The following is a 19,051-nucleotide window of genomic DNA, read 5'->3' on the forward strand; positions in this document are numbered from 1 at the left end:
ATGCAAGTGAACAACCTTCCTTCATACAAAAATAACAAAACAATCTTCAACCCGGTACAGTACATTCACAAAGCTCGGAATAATTCATAATCACATTGCAATTTATTCATTCATATTTGAAGTACTGACACCAGCATTCATAGAAACTTAAGAAGACACTCAGCTAAAAGTGAAATAACTTAAAACCAAATTGGATCAGTGGGCAAAATATAGCTGTAAGAACAGTAAACAAGAACTGTAAGGCAAAGGGAACTATATCACATCATCAACTAGTTAGTTGCTATTATGCAAGTGGACCATTATGTTGCAACTGAGAGGCAAGGTGAATGCAATTGAACTTTATTAAACAGACATTAAGCTTATATACCATGGCTTGTGAGCAAGAATTTCACAAAAATTCAAACAAAATAAAACATGAACTAGCATGCTTACACAGGTTGGTCTATTATCAGTGTAAATGATAAAACAAAAAAGCCAAAACTGTTACAGGGTACGAACGTCTATGACACTTTCGGTACATGGCTCCCCCGCCGTGAAAATGACATACATGTGAAATAGGGCACCCTGATTTAAAGAGGCATACTGTAGGCGGGTCATCTGGCATGAGAGATATGCAAGTTTTAAGCGATCAATGGAGACCCAGTCTTCTTTCCCACGAATGTTGATTAAGAAAGCCTTCAGCGTACGACGGATCATGAGGAAAGGAACCACGTAAGGGGCGCATTAGCAGTGGCTTGCTAGTGTCATTGCACAAGAAAATGTGCGTTACTGAGAGCAGATCTGTCGGTATGTGTTGCTTTGCTGGGGTAAGTCTGGCGGCATGCAGTAAATTTTCCCACGAGACGTAGGTGCTGGAGATTATTGGAGGAGGTTGTAGATGGAAAAAAAGTCAGAAGGGACGACCAACGGGCAGCGGCGGATTTAGGGGGGGGCCAAGTAGGCCATGGCCTAGGGCCCCATGCCTGTGAGGCCCTGCGAAATTTGATTCATAATTCGGCGTGGGCACTTTATAATCAATGGAAAAAAATTTCTCCACGCTTGTGTCAATGAATTTCTGCGAAATAACATCTACACAGGCAATTACAACATTTGCAATTTGGCAATTAGGCATTTGCAATTTGGCAATTCGCAGCATTTGAGCTGTGCAATGAATGTGGCGTTTAGTATGCACTTCATCGGTTCAATGACTTTGAATTTCATACAGTTTGCTTGCAAGCAACATTTCAAATTCGCAAGTTGATGCAATAATGCAAGCTCAGTTTTCTGTCAATCTATCATATAAATTGTGTAAATAATATTCATTGTGTGTGGACCAGTGGACTTTCCTTTGCTTCTTGTTGGGTCCACGTGGCGCGATTACTAACGTTCAATCTGCACTCTGATTGGCTGTTGAACCCTGTATGCACATGCTTACATGTATGCATTAATGACTCATGATAAATCTTGTGCAACTATTTTCACGAATACTCTCATCTGTGTGCTTTATTTTGTGCTAGCATGCTTTTTTTATCAGTTTGCTCTTTCTGCCTGAAGTGTTCACTCCAGCAGTGTGACTCACACTGCTGGAGTCTCTTTTACAGTTTGTTAAAGACCTGAGATCCCAGTTCGATGATTTTGAAGCAAAAGCTATGGCTAAGTGTGATCCCAGTGACGTGACTGGTAAAGTTGCATACTACGCCGACAGGCAGTCGCAACGTATTAGAAAGCGCAAGCGTCACCACGATGAACTAGACTCGGTGGAGGATGTTACGCTGACAGGGAGAGACATGTTTAGAGTGACTGCTTTCTTGCCAATCATTGACAAGCTCTATGCTGCCCTAACACAATGCCTTACAGCTTACAGCGACCTTCGAGAGAAATTTGGGTTTTTATCAGAAATCTCAAACAAAACAAACACTGAACTTAAAGCAGCTGCTGAAAAGCTTGTCTTCATATCCTAATGACTTGGAGGCGGGATTGGAGTCGGAGCTTTTGCAGTTGGCACACCTCATGAAATCCATTCCAAGAGGTTCATCTGAAAGTGCTCCTGCATTAGATGGTGTAAAAGCTGCACAAAGACAAAGTCCAGAACTAGAAATGAATAAGATAATTCACAGACATGACATGGTTGAAACATTTGCTAATGTTGAAATTGTATTACGACTATCTCTGCATGTTTGTCACAAACTGCACTGGGGAGCGATCATTCTCCAAGCTGAAACTACTAAAGAATTATCTAAGAAACACCATGGGGCAGAACCGCTTATCTTCACTCACCCTGTTGAGCATTGAGCATGAAAAATTAAGGGTGCTTGATTTTACTGATGTCATCAAACAGTTTGCAAGTAAGAAGGCTCGAAAAAAATCATTTTTTTAATGAGAAATAGTTGAGTGTACCGTGCAAATTGCATGCAATAAAAAAAACCCACTCATTTTGCCATTTTGCCACTCACTTCAGTCAAACGGTATTCTCTTTTGTTTATGGTGTATTATTGAAGTTATTATTTTTCAATGGTGCATCATTATAGTTGGGGATCTCCTTAGTTAATGGTGTATTATTATAGTAATTTTTTTGTTATGCTTCAAAAAAGCAAATGTGTAATGTTCAACTGTGAAATGGTCATTTAGATAATTATCAATAAATTGAATATTGTTTAAAAAGAAAATTTATTTCAACGCTTATCTCTTTAGTTAATGGTATATTATTATAGTTATTTTTTATTGTTGAGCTTCAAAAAATCATATGGGTAATGTTCAACTGTGAAATGGTAATTTGGTTAAATTTCAATAAATTTAATATTGTTTAAAAAGCTAATTTACTCTAAGGCTTCGCTCGTACACTGATTTGAGGGCCCGGTAAGGTCACCGGGCCTAGGGCCCCGCACAACCTAAATACGCCTCTGCCAACGGGTTGCCACACACCATTTCAGCTGCTGAGATATCCAGGGCATTTTCAGGAGTGGTTCTTAGTCCCAGGAGTGCCCAGAGAAGCTTAGTAAACCAGTTGGAGTCATTGCAACGGGACATCAAAGCTGCTTTGAGGGTGCGATGAAAATGTTCAACCATTCTGTTGGCAGCAGCATTGTAGGCGGTTGCCTGGTGTAGGGGGATTCCCAGGAGATTCGCTAATGATGTCCACAATTGAGAGGTGAAAGTTGTACCCCAGTCAGAAGTAATATGCTCAAGGATACCGAGTCTTCCTATCCACCCTGACATACGGCAGATGTACATGAGGCAAATGTTGCAGTTTCCACGGGAGTGGTTTCAGGCTAACGAGTGGAGTGGTCAATGACAGTAAACAGAAAACGATGTCCTTGTGATGTGGGTAAGGGACCTACTATGTCGACGTGCATGTGGGCAAAACAACCCTGAGGTTGAGAAAAGGTGTACACTCCCGAATACGTGTGTCAATGTATTTTGAAATTTGACATAAAATACAGGGCGGACCCAATCCTTAGCATCCCTAGTACAGTGATACCTCTGGATACGAAAGTTTCTGCTTACGAAAAATTCAGGATACGAAAAGCGATACAAAGCTTTTTATGCCCCAGTATACGAAAAAATTTTCAGGATACGAAAAGCTTACGAGATCCCAACTCGTCGCCGAGAGTACAGTACCTTTTTTTTCAGGGTATCAACCCTTAATTTAGGTGTACAGGTAACATTACACCTTCACTGATCCAAATGCTTTACATACAGTACCGTAACTTTTATACAGTAGTAAAGAAAATGGACCGTTTTCTTAGGGCTTGGAGGGGATAACTAGGCTATAACTACATTATTGAATAATCTCATGGTGGTTTCTGGAATGGATTAGGCTGTTTTTAACGGTTGGGTTAATTATTGAATGATAGAAATGGCTGCATTGCATGTTTATTACTAGTTTAGCGTGTTTATGAAAGAAAAGGTGACATTTTGTAAGGCTTGGAACGGATTAGGCTATTTACATGCAAAACGCGACTCAGGATACGAAAAAATCAGGATACGAAACCGTATCCTGAACGGATTACTTTCGTATCCTGAGGCATCACTGTACTGTAATGCTGTGCCAAATGAACTTTGTCTTCAGTAACTGTGCAGTAAAGGTCGTTGGTTGGGGTATGAGCAAGTGGTGGCACATATGAGTGGTGGGTGGCTTTGTCGCTGCTGCAGCACGTCACGGGGTGGGCATCTGTGTCTTATCCCATTCACGTCATGTTCGGTCCATGTTGAATGGTTGTCCTCTTCGTCAGGAGTGGAGGCGTTGATGGAGGTCTTGGAGGTGGTGAAGTGGCTGTCCATAAGGGCGTCAACTTTGTTCATCAAGTCCTTTATAGGCCAAATATTGACATCGGTTATGGCAGCAGGTATATGTTCTGGTAACCGTCGTACCTAAAGCTCAAGAAGAAGGTTCACCTCCCGAAGAGAGCCATCTGTGCCAGGTTGCAGGCGAGCAATACTGGTCATTTTCCTGAGGGTGAGCGAAGCCTTTTGGTCCCCCCATAGTTGTTGAGAGAGCTGAAAAAGTTTGGCTATACAGGTGCCTAGCGATGACGAGTACTGCTCCGGGAAGTATGCTTTAATGGCATCGTGCGCTATTGTGGTGTCCCCTTGTTCGCAAAGCCAATCGCAGACATCTGGGAAAGTGTCCTCGGGGATCGCTGTGAGGACATGGTCTGTTTTGGTGCTAGAGCGAGTCACGCCCTTGATGTTAAACTGAACTTTGAAATGCTGGAACAAGACAAATGCTTCTCCGCTGGCGAAGGGCGGCAGTTTCATTGAGGCAGCGTGTGTTGAAGAGTTAGTTTCAGTGAGTGGCATTGTAATAGTAAGACACAGCAGCGAGGGGGAAGGCGGGGGGGGGGGGGGGGGGAGCTGGTCACTCCCGGGTCCTCAATGTGGGAGTAGGCTATTAGTTTTTAACTGAGAGGCAAGGTGAATGCAACTAAACTTTAATAAACAGACATTGACCTTGTATACCAGGACTTGCGAGCAAGAACGTCACAAAAATTCAAAAGAAATAAAATATGTGCTAGTATGCTTACACAGAGTGGTCTATTATCATTGCAGGGAAGAGCGAGCGATAAGACAAAAAGCCAAAACCGTTACAGTGTACGAGCATGTATGAAATACGTGTGGTAAACTATCATCCGCCAGTTGGCGCAATGGTTCCCAGAAGGGGAGGTATTTTTGCAAGGAGAAAAAAATGGGAAATCTTATTTTGGGGTAAGTGTCAACATTCAAACAGCTTTGAGAGAACAATATGAATATCAGGGCAGTTTCATTAAAATTAATACTATACTGTACTGTACTCCTTAAATGAGAATAACCAATACTGTATCTATTTTCATATTACATGTATTCAGAAACAATTGTGATCTCTACAACACCATACTTCTGTTCTAATCTTAGAGTAAAGAAATCTGTATCTATTGTACTACATAAGAAAAATGAATAAATAAGCATTGATAATGAAATAGGGTATTCTCCATAATATACAAAATAATTTGTCTTCATTTACTTATTTACTTAGCTGTATAGTACTTACATTGCACAATGTGATTGCAATACTACAAATCACAATATGACAGTAAAGCCTTACTCTTTCATGATTTTGGAAGGAAAATTGTCTTAAAACAATTAAATTATTTTTAAAAATCATAAGAATATTCCAAAATAAGATATTTTAGAACCTTCTTATCCTCAGCCAATACATTCTGAGACACCCTTCCCCTGTAGCAGCTGAATTCTATGAATAATGGGCTAAACTCCAGGAGTGTTTGAAAATTTTCTTTTATAAAATACAGTACACTGCTATATACCTCCTTAATTGAAAAAAAATATGTGTCTATGAAAGTACAGTACACTACTGTACACAATACATTATTGATATTGCCTGTCACACAATAGTACAGAATACATCATGTGCTGTACAGATTGTACTTTCTACAAAAACAACACTATACATATAGAATACATATTTAGTGTGTATGCTGTTTCACAATGCTCTCTCTATCTTTTATTGTACAGTACAATAAACTAAGTTGTACTGTGCAAATATTGTACAGTTACAGCTAAAAACATAAGTGGGCTACAAACACTATCAGTCAAGGAAATCTATGGTTAACACAAGATGATTTTATCTGTTTTGTTTTACTTCACAGCCTAAAAACCATTTTAAGGCTATGAGTTTCCCTCAACTTTTTCATATCACTTCTCTGAAAATGGATTATTATTATTATTATTATTATTATTATTATTATTACTAACCAAGCTACAACCCTAGTTGGTAAAGCAAGAAGCTATAAGCCCAAGGGCTCCAATAGGGAAAAATAGCCCATTGAGGAAAGGAAATAAGGAAATAAATAAATGATGAGAATAAATTAATAATAAACCATTCTAAAAACAGTGACGTCAAAACAGATATGTCCTATATAAACTATTAACAACGTCAAAAACAGATATGTCATATATAATCTATAAAAAGACTCATGTCAGCCTGGTCAACATAAAAGCATTTGCTCCAACTTTGAACTTTTGAAGTTATACTGATTCAACTACCCGATTAGGAAGATCATTCCACAACTTGGTAACAGCTGGAATAAAACTTCTAGAATACTGTGCAGTATTGAGCCTCATGATGGAGAAGGCCTGGCTATTAGAATTAACTGCCTGCCTAGTATTACGAACAGGATAGAATTGTCCAGGGAGATCTGAATGTAAAAGATGGTCAGAGTTATGAAAAATGTTATTTTGATAATAAAATAAATTTTTGAATATACTTACCCGGTGATTATATAAGCTGCAGCTCTGCTGCTCAACAGAAAACTCTACGGAAAAAATCCGCCAGCGATCGCTATGCAGGTAGGGGGTGTACTTCAACAGCGCCATCTGTCGTGCAGGTACTCAGTACTCATTGTAAACAAAGAACTCAATTTTCTCCTCGGTCCACTGCGTCTCTATTGGGGAGGAAGGGAGGGTCCTTTAATATATAATCACCGGGTAAGTATATTCAAAAATTTATTTTATTATCAAAATAACATTTTTCAATATTTAACTTAGCCGGTGATTATATAAGCTGATTCACACCCAGGGGGGTGGGTAGAGACCAGCAATAAATGTTTACATTATTATGAGCTAAGGATTTTTTATTTCATTTTAGAAGTTATCAAAATAACAAAAATAAAATAAATAAGTACCTGGTAAGGAAGTCGACTTGAACAATTACTCTGCCTTTTTAAGTATGTCTTCCTTACGGAGCCTCGCGATCCTCTTAGGATGCTGAGCGACCCCTAGGATCTGAAGTATGAAGGGTTGCAACCCATACCACAGGACCTCATCAAAACCTCTAATCTAGGCGCTTCTCAAGAAAAGAATTTGACCACCCGCCAAATCAACCAGGATGCGAAAGGCTTCTTAGCCTTCCGGACAACCCAAAAACAACAATAAAAACATTTCAAGAGAAAGATTAAAAAGGTTATGGAATTAGGGGATTGTAGTGGTTGAGCCCTCACCCACTACTGCACTCGCTGCTACGAATGGTCCCAGGGTGTAGCAGTTCTCGTAAAGAGACTGGACATCTTTAAGATAAAAAGACGCGAACACTGATTTGCTTCTCCAATAGGTTGCGTCCATTATACTTTGCAGAGATCTATTTTGTTTAAAGGCCACTGAAGTTGCGACAGCTCTAACTTCATGTGTCCTTACCTTCAGCAAAGCTTGGTCTTCCTCACTCGGATGGGAATGAGCTTCTCGTATTAACAGTCTGATAAAATAGGATAAAGCATTCTTTGACATAGGCAAAGATGGTTTCTTAACTGAACACCATAAAGCTTCTGATTGTCCTCGTAAAGGTTTAGTTCGTTTTAAATAGAACTTAAGAGCTCTCACAGGGCATAAGACTCTTTCTAGTTCATTTCCAACCATATTCGATAGGCTTGGAATATCGAACGATTTCGGCCAAGGACGAGAAGGTAGCTCGTTTTTGGCTAGAAAACCAAGTTGTAGAGAACATGTAGCCGTTTCAGATGAAAATCCGATGTTCCTGCTGAAGGCGTGAATCTCACTGACTCTTCTAGCTGTGGCTAAGCAAACCAGGAAAAGAGTCTTTAAAGTGAGATCTTTAAAGGAGGCTGATTGTAGCGGCTCGAACCTTTCTGACATGAGGAATCTTAGTACCACGTCTAAATTCCAACCAGGTGTAGCCAAACGACGCTCCTTCGTGGTCTCAAAAGACTTAGGGAGGTCCTGTAGATCTTTGTTGTTGGAAAGATCTAAGCCTCTCTGACGGAAGACTGATGCCAACATGCTTCTGTAACCCTTGATAGTGGGAGCTGAAAGAGATCGTTCTTTCCTCAGGTATAAAAGGAAGTCAGCTATTTGAGTTACAGAGGTACTGGTCGAGGAAACAGATACTGACTTGCACCAGTTTCGGAAGACTTCCCACTTCGATTGGTAGACTCTAAGGGTGGATGTCCTCCTTGCTCTAGCAATCGCCCTGGCTGCCTCCTTCGAAAAGCCTCTAGCTCTCGAGAGTCTTTCGATAGTCTGAAGGCAGTCAGACGAAGAGCGTGGAGGCCTTGGTGTACCTTCTTTACGTGTGGCTGACGTAGAATGTCCACCCTTAGAGGAAGAGTTCTGGGAACGTCCACTAGCCATCGAAGTACCTCGGTGAACCATTCTCTCGCGGGCCAGAGGGGAGCAACTAACGTCAACCTTGTCCCTTCGTGAGAGGCGAACTTCTGCAGTACCTTGTTGACAATCTTGAACGGGGGGAATGCATATAGGTCTAGATGTGACCAATCTAGGAGAAAGGCATCTATATGAACTGCTGCTGGGTCCGGGATTGGTGAGCAATATATTGGGAGCCTCTTGGTCATCGAGGTTGCGAAGAGATCTATGGTAGGCTGGCCCCATGTGGCCCAAAGTCTCTTGCACACATCCTTGTGTAGGGTCCATTCTGTTGGAATGATTTGTCCCTTCCGACTGAGGCAATCTGCCATGACATTCAAGTTGCCTTGGATGAACCTCGTTACTAGTGAAATGTTTAGATCTTTTGACCAGGTGAGGAGGTCCCTTGCGATCTCGTACAACGTCATAGAGTGTGTCCCTCCTTGCTTGGAGATGTACGCCAAAGCCGTGGTGTTGTCCGAGTTCACCTCCACCACTTTGCCTTGAAGGAGAGACTTGAAGCTTTTCAAGGCCAGATGAACTGCCAGTAGCTCCTTGCAGTTGATATGCATTGTTCTTTGACTCGAGTTCCAAGTTCCCGAGCATTCCCAACCGTCTAATGTCGCGCCCCAGCCCGTGTCCGATGCGTCCGAGAAGAGAACGTGGTTGGGAGTCTGAACAGCCAGGGGCAGACCCTCTCTGAGGCTGATACTGTCCTTCCACCAAGTCAGGGAAGACTTCATCTTCTCGGAAATGGGGATCGAGACCGCTTCTAGCGTCTTGTCCTTTTCCCAGTAAACAGCTAGGTGATATTGAAGAGGACGGAGGTGTAGTCTTCCTAACGATACGAACTGTTCCAGGGATGATAGTGTCCCTATCAGACTCATCCACTGCCTGACTGAACATCGTTCCTTCTTCAGCATGTTCTGGATGCATAACTGGGCTTGACTTGTTCTGGGGGCCGACGGAAAAGCCCGAAAAGCTAGACTGTGAATCTCCATCCCTAAATACACAATAGTTTGGGATGGGACCATTTGAGACTTTTCCATATTGACCAGGAGACCCAATTCCTTGGTCAGATCTAGAGTCCACTTTAGATCCTTCAGACAGCGACGACTGGAAGAAGCTCTTAGAAGCCAGTCGTCCAAATAGAGGGAGGCTCTGATGTCCGCTAAATGAAGGAATTTGGCTACATTCCTCATCAGCCTCGTAAACACAAGAGGAGCTGTGCTTAGGCCAAAGCACAGGGCTTGAAACTGGTAGACAACCTTTTCGTAAACGAATCTCAGAAAAGGTTGGGAGTCTGGGTGGATGGGGACGTGAAAGTATGCGTCCCTTAGGTCTAAAGAGACCATCCAGTCTTCCCTTCTGACCGCTGCTAGAACGGACTTTGTGGTCTCCATGGCGAACGTCTGCTTTATGACAAAGACATTCAGCGCACTGACGTCTAGCACCGGCCTCCACCCTCCTGTCTTCTTTGCCACTAAGAAGAGACGGTTGTAGAAGCCCGGGGTTTGATGGTCCAGGACTTTGACTACCGCTCCCTTTTCTAGTAAGAGAGACACCTCCTGTTTCAATGCTCGTCTCTTGTCTTCCTCTCTGTACCTGGGAGAGAGATCGATGGGAGACGTTGCTAGAGGGGGTTTTCGTACAAACGGGATCTTGTACCCCTCTCTGAGCAACTTCACAGATTGTGCATCTGCGCCTCTCTTCTCCCAGGTCTGCCAGAAGTTCTTGAGTCTGGCTCCCACTGCTGTCTGAAGAAGCTGGCAGTCAGACTCTGCCTTTAAAGGACTTGGTTCCTTTCTTCTTCCCACGTCTCCCTTCGGCACGAGCACCTCCTCTGCTGGAGGCTCTGCCACGAAAGGGCGGAATAAATCGGGACGCTGGAGTGTCCATCCTTGGTCTAGCTGACAAGGTAGGCAAAGGGGTGGCTTTGCGGGCAGAGGACGCAACCAGGTCATGGGTGTCCTTCTGTATCAAAGAAGCAGCAATCTCCTTAATCAAGTCCTCTGGAAAAAGGCACTTAGATAGAGGAGCAAACAGAAGTTCGGATCTTTGACAAGGTGTCACTCCAGCTGACAGGAAAGAGCAAAGGTTCTCACGCTTCTTGAGGACTCCGGATACGAACGATGCAGCAAGCTCACTAGACCCGTCACATATGGCCTTGTCCATGCAGGACATGAGGAGCAAGGAAGTTTCCTTCTCTGACGGAGAGATCTTCCTGCTTAAAGCTCCCAGACACCAGTCTAAAAAGTTGAAGACCTCAAAGGCTCTAAATAACCCTTTCAAAAGGTGGTCTAGGTCCGAAGATGACCAACATATTTTCGAGCGTCTCATGGCTAGCCTGCGGGGAGAGTCTACCAGACTTGAGAAGTCGCCCTGGGCAGAGGCAGGAACTCCCAAGCCGAGAACTTCTCCCGTGGCATACCAGACGCTCGATTTAGAAGAGAGTTTAGCAGGGGGAAACATAAAGGCTGTCTTCCCTAGACTCTTTTTGGACTGCATCCAATCTCCTATCACTCGTAAAGCTCTCTTGGACGAGCGTGCGAGGACGAGTCTAGTAAAGGCAGGCGAGGATGACGGCATACCTAATACAAACTCTGACGGAGGAGAGCGCGGAGCCACAGACACAAACTGGTCCGGAAACATCTCTTTGAACAGAGCTAGAACTTTTCTAAAGTCCAAAGAGGGTTGCGTGGACTTAGGCTCGTCAAGGTCCGAATGTGGTTCATCAACGTGAGCGGCACCATCATCATCCGAAAGTCCATCATCCGAGTATTGAGGAGGAAGCGGCAATGGAGTAGGTAACGGCTGGTCAGCCGAGTCCGGTCGCACGGGTGCACGCGTGACTGAACCGGACGCCACGTCATGGAACTGTTGCCCAGTCTGTGAGCTGGCAACAACCATAGCAGCGCGGGGACGCACAGCGTCTACTCCAGACTGTCTAGCCTGATGCGGGTGAGCAGTGGCAACCACACTGGGTTGCGGAGGTTGACGCACCGCGTCAAAACAAAACAACTCTGACTGTTGTTGTGTCTCGCGAACGTCAACGGAAGGCTCCGTGCGTCGCCGAACGTCAACATGCGGCTGGCAGGGTACACTGGAACGCATGGGTGGCGGAACTCTCTCAACTGGAGTGCGCAAGAAGGTTGCCTCAGCGTCCACAGGACGCACAACCGAGTGTGTGGTTGGTTGTAGGCAAGAGGCTGGTGCAGCAGCAACCTTCTCCGCACGAAAGTCCTGCATCAGAGACGTTAATTGTGACTGCATGGTCTGCAGCAAAGACCACTTGGGGTCTGCAGGAGCAGGTGCGGCAACAGACGGTGTAACTGTCTGCGGCGGTACCGCTTTGCCTCTCTTAGGAGGTGAGCAGTCATCGGAAGACTGCAGCGAGTCCGAACTGACCCAGTGGCTACAACTGGGCCGTTGGACTTGCGCGGAAGGGACCGACTTGCGCTTAAGCGGTCGTGAGACCTTGGTCCATGGTCTCTTGCGAGAAACCTCTTCCGCAGACGAGGAATAAATGGGCTCTCTCGTCTTTGTGTGGGTGGGGCGATCTTGGTTAGATACGCCCGAAACCACGGAGGGAACGTCTGTTCGCTGATTAAAGCCTCTCGAACCCATTGGTCGTACGACATTGCTTCTCCCCTGGACTTGGGAGCTTGCAAGAGGTCCCGGACTAGGAGGACGACAGGCACGAACAGACGAACCCTCAAGTGCAACACTATCCACAACACTATCACTCACTTTATCACTTCCCACTGCACTCTTACACTTCAGCTCCTTGACGTCCGCCATGAGCTGGTTACGGTCACTAGCCAGGGACTCAACTCTCTCACCCAGAGCTTGGATGGCACGCATCATATCAGCCATCGAAGGTTCCTGAGTGCCAGAAGGGGGATTAGGAGCAACCACTACAGGGGAAGGAATAGGTTGTGGGGCATGAGGAGAGGAAAAATCAACAGAACGAGATGAACTTCTCCTGACTCTATCTCTCTCTAGCCTACGTGTATATTTTTGGAATTCGATAAAATCGAATTCCGAAAGCCCAACGCATTCCTCACATCGATCTTCCAATTGACAGGTTTTATCCCGACAATTGGAACAAACGGTGTGAGGATCGATAGAGGCCTTCGGAAGACGCCTTGAACAGTCCCTAGCATTACACTTCCTGAATTTTGGGACTTGAGAAGGGTCAGCCATTTTGAATTGGTCAAAGGGGAATTCAAAAACTATCCAAAGTCATCAACAAATAATCCGATATCAAAAAAAAAGAATGCAAGGATTTATTGAAGAGAAAGCCTGCACAGCGAAAGCTCCAAACTAGAAAAGTGTACTTCACCAAATAGTTGTGAAAACAAATCCAGTTAGCAACAGCGAATTAGTAGGTCTTGCCGGTAGCACGACAGAGAGAAAATTGAGTTCTTTGTTTACAATGAGTACTGAGTACCTGCACGACAAATGGCGCTGTTGAAGTACACCCCCTACCTGCATAGCGATCGCTGGCGGATTTTTTTCGTAGAGTTTTCTGTCGAGCAGCAGAGCTGCAGCTTATATAATCACCGGCTAAGTTGAATATTGAAAAATCTTATACAACATGCATAATGAACTAATTGAATGACGGTGCCAAAGAAAATACGTTTCTTTGTCCAGAAAGAGCAGCTCAGTATTATTTGGACAAAAATTCGGGTATCAAATTGAAGTGCTGATCTCCAAGTACCTGTAAGATAATAGGCAGTTCATGAGTCTATTGTAATCATCCTCAACCAAACAAAGTGGAAATTATTCAAATCATTTTAAAGTACAGTATCAGAGAAACTGGGTACAAAAGAGGGGAAACCGAGTAGAAAAAAAAAAAATTCTAAAACATAGTTAAAGCAATGAAAATATTACAGAAGCAGCCTGTGAAGAAACAAAGTGCTTCCCACTGCAGATTCAAAAATACTGACTATAGCAACTTTTGGGGACAGGGGGATCCATCTTTATGCTCTTTCTTCTAAGGATAGTAATCTCCAATTTGTTTACTAATGATGAATGTGTGCTATTAATAAGCGTGTCAGTGGAAAAATGTTATTTTCATTAGTAAAATAAATTTTTGAATATACTTACCCGATAATCATGTAGCTGTCAACTCCGTTGCCCGACAGAATTCTACGGAAGGGATACGCCAGCGATCGCTATACAAGAGGGGGGTGTACTCACAAGCGCCACCTGTGGCCAGGTACTGCAGTACTTCTTGTTGACACCACCTCAATTTTTCCTCGGTCCACTGGTTCTATGGGGAGGAAGGGTGGGTCAATTAAATCATGATTATCGGGTAAGTATATTCAAAAATTTATTTTACTAATGAAAATAAAATTTTTCAATATTAATCTTACCCGATAATCATGTAGCTGATTCACACCCAGGGAGGTGGGTGAAAACCAGTGTACATGTATATCAAGAAGCTAAGTATCCCGTATTTCATATTATCAGTTATTCAAAATAACAATGAAATTATAAGTACCTGGTAAGGAAGTCGACTTGAGCCATTACTCTGCCTTAAATAAGTTCGTCTTCCTTACTGAGCGCAGCGTTCCTCTTAGGAGGCTGAACAACTCTAAGGTGCTGAAGTATCAGGGGCTGCAACCCATACTAAAGGACCTCATCACAACCTTTAACCTCGGCGCTTCTCAAGAAAGAATTGACCACCCGCCAAATCAACAAGGATGTGGAAGGCTTCTTAGCCGACCGTACAACCCATAAAAAGTATTCAAGAGAAAGGTTAAAAGGTTATGGGATTATGGGAATGTAGTGGCTGAGCCCCCGCCTACTACTGCATTCGTTGCTACGAATGGTCCCAGGGTGTAGCAGTACTCGTAAAGAGACTGGACATCTTTGAGATAGAATGATGCGAACACTGACTTGCTTCTCCAATAGGTTGCATCCATAACACTCTGCAGAGAACGGTTCTGTTTGAAGGCCACTGAAGTAGCCACAGCTCTCACTTCATGTGTCCTTACCTTCAGCAAAGCAAGGTCTTCTTCCTTCAGATGAGAATGTGCTTCCCTAATCAGAAGCCTGAATAGTAAGAAACTGAGTTCTTAGACCTTGGAAAAGAAGGCTTCTTGATAGCACACCATAAGGCTTCTGATTGTCCTCGTAAAGGTTAAGACCTTTTTAGATAGTACCTAAGAGCTCTAACTGGGCAAAGAACTCTCTCCAGTTCATTCCCCACCAAGTTGGACAGGCTTGGGATCTCGAACGACTTAGGCCAAGGACGTGAAGGAAGCTCGTTTAGCAAAAACCGAGCTGCAAGGAACATGTAGCCGTTTCAGATGTGAAAACTATGATCCTGCTGAAGGCGTGGATCTCACTTACTCTTTTAGCTGTTGTCAAGCACACGAGGAAAAGAGTTTTTAATGTGAGGTCCTAAAAAGAGGCTGATTGGAGAGGTTCAAATCTTGATGACATAAGGAACCTTAGGAACACATCTAGATTCCAGCCTGGAGTGGACAACCGACGTTCCTTTGAGGTCTCAAAAGACCTAGGGAGGTCCTGTAGATCTTTGTTGGTAGAAAGATCCAAGCCTCTGTGGCGGAAAACCGCTGCCAACATACTTCTGTAACCCTTGAACGTAGGAGCTGAAAGGGATCTTACTTTCCTTAGATGTAACAGGAAGTCAGCAATCTGGGTTACAGTGGTACTGGTTGAGGAAACTGCATTGGTCTTGTACCAGCTTCGGAAGACTTCCCCTTGAGACTGATAGACTCTGAGAGTGGAAGTTCTCCTTGCTCTGGCAATCGCTCTGGCTGCCTCCTTCGAAAAGCCCCTAGCTCTTGAGAGTCTTTCGAAAGTCTGAAGGCAGTCAGACGAAGAGCGTGGAGGTTTGGGTGTACCTTCTTTACGTGAGGTTGACGTAGAAGGTTCACTCCTAGAGGAAGAGTCCTGGGAATGTCGACCAGCCATTGCAGTACCTCTATGAACCATTCTCTCGCGGGCCAGAGCGGAGCCAACCAACGTCAGCCGTGTCCCTTTGCGAGAGGAGAACTTCTGAAGTACCCTGTTGACAATCTTGAACGGCGGGAATGCATACAGGTCGAGATGGGACCAATCCAGCAGAAAAGCATCCACGTGAACTGCTGCTGGGTCTGGAATCGGAGAACAATACAACAGGAGTCTCTAGGTTATCGAGGTAGCGAACAGATCTATGGTTGGCTGACCCCACAGGGCCCAAAGTCTGCTGCAAACATTCTTGTGAAGGGTCCACTCTGTGGGGATGACCTGACCCTTCCGGCTGAGGCGATCTGCCATGACATTCATACCGCCCTGAATGAACCTCGTTACCAGCGTGAGCTTTCGATCTTTTGACCAGATGAGGAGGTCCCTTGCGATCTAGAACAACTTCCACGAAAGAGTCCCTCCCTGCTTGGAGATGTAAGCCAGGGCTGTGGTGTTGTCAGAGTCCACCTCCACCACCTTGTTAAGCTGGAGGGACTTGAAGTTTATCAAGGCCAGAAGAACCGCCAACAACTCCTTGCAATTGATGTGAAGTGTCCTTTGCTCCTGATTCCATGTTCCCGAGCATTCCTGTCCGTCCAAAGTCGCACCCCAGCCCGTGTCTGATGCGTCCGAGAGGAGACGGCGGTCGGGTTTCTGAACAGCCAAAGGTAGACTTCCTTGAGAAGAAAGCTGTTCTTACACCACGCGAGAGTAGACCTCCTCTCTTCGGAAACAGGAACTGAGACCATCTCTAGCGTCATGTCCTTTATCCAGTGAGCAGCTAGATGATACTGAAGGGGGCGGAGGTGGAGTCTCCCTAACACGATGAACAGGGCCAGCGATGAAAGTGTTCCTGTTAGACTCATCCACTACCTGACTGAGCATCGGTTCCTTCTCAGCATGCTCTGGATGCATTCTAGGGCTTGGAAGATCCTTGGGGCCGATGGAAAAGCCCGAAAAGCTCGACTCTGAAGATCCATACCCAGGTAGACAATGGTCTGGGATGGGACGAGCTGGGACTCCTCAAAATTGACCAGGAGGCCCAGTTCCTTGGTCAGATCCATAGTCCATCTGAGAATCTCCAGACAGCGACGACTTGTGGGAGCTCTTAAAAGCCAGTCGTCTGACGGAGCCGGACACAATATCATGGTACTGCTGCACAGTCTGTGAACTGTCAACCATGGGGAAGCGAGGAAGTACAGTGACAACCCGAAGCTATCTAGACTGTCTGGGTCGTACAGACAACTCCTTATCGGGTTGCTGAGGTTGCCGCACTGCGTCACAACAAGTCACTTCTGCTGGTTGTTGAACGTCTTCCCAGTGACACACTGACTCCGTAAACAAAAAATCCTCTAACAAGGACTAAGCTTGGACTGCATGTCTTGCAACACAGCTCAAGGTCTATGGGAGCAGGTGTGGTAACAGACGGGGTTAGCGACTGAAGTGGAACCATTACCTTCCCTGGAAGCATGATATGCTTAAATAAAAGTCCATAGGAGGCTACGCAGCTAAAGGCTCCTCTCCAAATGACAGAGTCCTCAAGGGAATATCAGAAGGAGGGAGAAAAGCACTTTCTCATCTACAGGGACCATATCCGAGAAAAGCTAAGTTCTCTCAGTGAGGGTTTCACTGGTGCAAAAGCAGCAGACTAGAAGGCAACGTTATGAAACTGCTTGACAGTCTAGTGAGTTGGCAACAACCAAAGATGTGTGACTGAGAAGCATGCGGTAAGGTATGCAGAGCATGCTGTATGCAGAGCATGCTGTATGCAGAGCATGCTGTATGTAGAGCATGCTGTAAGGTAAGCAGAGCATGTTGCATGGCGTGTAACATTTTTCAGAAATTCCATGACCAGTGCTAGATTAAGTAATATCGCATTACTGTCCATTGAAAGTGCACGTGCCGAGGGAATTGATTTAGACTGTTTTGTTGATGAATTTGATAGCCGGCATGATAATCGTAGAATTAAGCTGCACTAAATATACGTACTATAATCTACTTCACCTCAGGAAAGGGAAACTCGCCCTGTTGGCAACACTGCATTACTTCATGCATGCTTGCATGGGGTTTTAATATCAACATAATATTTACATTACATTCATAACTCATGATTCATTTTTGTTTTGAAGATATTTTTGCCATATTTTTGCGATTTTGTTAAAAATATATTGCAAGGAATACATATATATATTTTTTTTTTTTTTTTTTTTTTAAGTAATACGAATAACCTCCATTATCATAATGTTTGTGTAGGCATACATGTATATGTTTTACAAATGCAAGTTATGAAAGTAATGAGGTGTTATTATTGTCATTTGTTATTTCAAAGTTGAATGGGAAGAGGCTCAAGCTGAGGAGAAAGTGGCAGATGCATGCGTTGAGGTGGCTGACTCATAGCATGAGGTTCCTGCCTCAAGAGTTGCGCTTGCCTCAAGGGTTGAGGTGGCTGCGCAGAGAGAGGCTCTTGACTCACGAGTTGAGGTTCTTGAGGTGCTTGCCTCGAGAATTGAGGTTCTCGCCTCGAGGAAAGTGGAGGTGGTTGTTGCGAGAGTTGAGGTGGCTGCCTCAAGGATGGTAGAGGTTGTCGTACCTCAAGAGGTTGCTGCCTCGAGGGTAGTTGTAATGCAAGATACTCCTGCCTCAAGGGTAGAGGAGGTTATAAGGCATAAGGCTCCTGCCCCCATTGTTGAGGAGGTTGCTGCGTGGTAAGAGGCTCCTGCCTCAAGGAAAGTGGAGGTTGCTGCACAGCGCTGGTATCTGGCAACTCCCAACGCGGCAGCTCACGCATGGAGGTAGCTTGAGGAACCTCAACCTCATACGTCTGGCAGATTGTACTGCGCAGAGGAGGAGGAGCGTTCGCAGGAGGAGGTGTATTAACCTTCTCTGCCTGAAACTCCTGCATCAACACAGCAAGCTGAGACTGCATTGTCTGCAGCAAAGACCACTAGAGTTTAAGAAAGACAACAACAAACGGAGCTACTGTCCGTTGAGACTGAGGGTCTAAAACAGCTGGTGCGGCAACAGACGGAGCTACTGCCTGTTGCGACCACCTTGCCTCTCTGGGAGGTGTGCAGTTGTCGTACTGCAGCAAGTCCGAACTGACCCAGGGCTAATGGCTACACCTAGGAGTTGGACTTGTGCGGAAGGGACCGACTTGCACTTAAAAGCTGCAAGATTTGGTCCATGGTTTCTGCGAGAAACCTCTTCCGCAGACGAGGAATAAAAGGGCACTCTCGTCTTTGTGTGGGTGGGGTGATCACGTCGGCAACGTGTGTAGATACGCCCGAAACCACGGAGGGAAAAACGTCTGTTCGTCGATCAAGGCCTGCTGAACCCATAAGTCCTTCGACATTACTTCTTGGGAGCTTGTAAGAGGTCCCAGACTAGGCGAACAACTGGCACGAACAGACGAACCCTCGAACGCAACACTGTAACACTT

The 19,051-nt window shown here is 44.7% G+C and overlaps 1 protein-coding gene across 3 annotated transcripts in view; it reads right to left on the reverse strand.

Moving 5' to 3' along the window:
• in (protein inturned) overlaps positions 1–19,051 on the reverse strand; it is a 134,458-nt gene that overhangs the window by 31,615 nt on the left and 83,792 nt on the right. The window lies entirely within an intron of this gene.

This window comes from Palaemon carinicauda, chromosome 40, assembly GCF_036898095.1.
Source record: "Palaemon carinicauda isolate YSFRI2023 chromosome 40, ASM3689809v2, whole genome shotgun sequence".
Taxonomy (NCBI): Eukaryota; Metazoa; Arthropoda; class Malacostraca; order Decapoda; family Palaemonidae; genus Palaemon; species Palaemon carinicauda.